This window comes from Echinops telfairi, unplaced genomic scaffold, assembly GCF_000313985.2.
Source record: "Echinops telfairi isolate 266 unplaced genomic scaffold, ASM31398v2 ScPeMD7_7410;HRSCAF=8448, whole genome shotgun sequence".
NCBI lineage: Eukaryota > Metazoa > Chordata > Mammalia > Afrosoricida > Tenrecidae > Echinops > Echinops telfairi.
The window spans coordinates 15,710,477-15,712,589 of NW_022111310.1; the positions used below are offsets into that span (position 1 = coordinate 15,710,477).

The 2,113-nt window shown below is 49.7% G+C and overlaps 1 protein-coding gene across 1 annotated transcript in view; it reads right to left on the minus strand.

The window, feature by feature from the left end:
* Positions 1-2,113, minus strand: part of SUSD1 (sushi domain containing 1) — a 132,494-nt gene that overhangs the window by 19,705 nt on the left and 110,676 nt on the right. The window lies entirely within an intron of this gene.

Here is a 2,113-nt window from a genome sequence, read left to right on the forward strand (position 1 = left end):
GACAGCCCAGGTGGAAGTCATACGATGAGCAAAGTTATCAAGGAGGGCCAATATCGGCCATCTCCATAAAAGAAAAGGTTTGTCAGCTTGAATGAATTAGAATGAGAGATTAAATTAGAAGCATCCTTTGGTGTCAAACTGGGGGCTTGTAAGCCAGGTTAAAAGGGAAGAAGAACTACTAGAGAAAATATCAACACTGGTCCTGTGGTTTAGAAATACATGGTGGTGGCATGTTGGCTGGAGTTAATAGGGGAAACTTGAACCTGATGAGGAAGGAGGCGTGGCCAGTCCCCCATGCCACGTGCCCAGGCACTGAGCACAGAACTGACAACCAGGAGCCCTGCCCAAGGGGCCAACTGTGGGCTGAGTGAAAAGGAGCCGCAGTCACCTACGACTCAGCGGCTTCAGGTCTGTGCCTGGTTCATGTTCCTTGATTACAGTGTCTTCAAGATTTCAAATGACCTTGTTCTGTGACCCAATACGTCACAGGCTCACATACTTTGCGGCCGGAAAGGGATCTCAGAAACCCCGGAAAGAGGTCATTGAGAGCCAGCCAAGCTACATGTCATCGCAAAGACACCCTCCGTGGATAGCAGCAGGATTCAGGCAAGGAAGCTCGGGCCTCAGACTTTGTCATTAGCCCAGCGGCTGGTTCTCCTCAATCAGCAGGCAGCTCTTTGAAGGCGATCGGAAAAAGGTACATGGCGTACCCGGAGCAAAGGGAAGACTGGGCTGACATGGAGCGATTTCAGGACTAATTTGAATCCTAATCCTCCAAATTACATTCTGAGACGGCAGTCTCCAGAGCTTGAAAAGGTGGCCGTGTGCAAGCAAAGTCAATGTGGGCTTCCATCCGCCGCGGAGACTGTCTTCAGGGCGTCAGCGGAACGGTGGGCTTCCTGTCATCCTTCAGCGCTTTCCAATGGCTTGGATTCAAAGCCGGCCGCAATTTCTTTCCCTTTAGCTTCTTCATTTCAGTGGGGAAGAGGGCACAATCCAAAGTCACTTGGCTGTTTCCAAAGCAAGATCCTTCCTGTTGGTTTCACCAGGGTACGATGGCCGCAGCTGTTTTCATGGTCTACAAACCGATTCCCCTCAGCCTGAAAGCTTTCCACTCACCTGAAACAATTACCGAGTGGGCCGGATTCTCGAAGCGCTTGTTTCCGAGTCCGCCCAGGAGGTTTGCTAGTCTCCATTCTTCAGATGAAAGTGCTGCTTGTCCGTGTGGGACCTCCCTGGAGTTTGATCACATGCGTCGGCAGAAAAGGTTCCATTGCTGGACGATATGGTTGTTTATCACCAAACTTCTGCAGGGAAGGAAGCTCAGCCCACCTGAACTCAGCCTGGCAATCAGTAATCCAGATAACTCGTGGTCAGAAAAGGTGCCTTTCCCAGGTAAAAAGCCAAGTCTCGTTTCCCTTGTGGATGTGGATGTGGACAGGTAGATTAGGGATAAGGGGGTTGTCTCCACCGGATGCCTAGGCTAAACCAAAATCAGCTGGCCCTGCCACAATAAAGGGGGTTGGAAAGAAATCAGACACACTAATTAGATACCTGGGTGAAAATCCAAATTAGGCATGGGCAGACCCAGGCCACTTTAGGCCCAGGTAAGCCAACCTGGGCACACCCACATTAGATGCCAGCAATATTACATCACACAGGTGGGCCTAAACTCAAGCAATAAAGTCAGCCAGTACCCTCAACCACACTCCCCACCACCCCCAAGTGGGGCTGGGAGGGGATAAAGACTAGACTGAATGCAGGCCACTCCCTCGTGCTCAGGTGCTCTCTCTTGCAGGCCAGAGGATAGGAATCTCTCCCACCTGCCCTCTCCGGCCCATACGCTCTTGGGATTTCCTGCTCTCCGCTCCACATGCTTGGCTTTATGTTTGTTTTTTTATTAAAAGATCATTTTATGGAGCTCTTACAGCTCTTACCACAATCCATACATCAATTTTACCAAGCCTATTTGTACATATGTTGCCATCATTATTTTCTAGACATTTACTTTCTATTGAGCTCTTGGTATCAGCTCCTCAGCGCCTCTGCCCCCCCACCCCACCCTCATGACCTCTTGATAAATTACAAATTATTATTACTTTCAAATCTTACA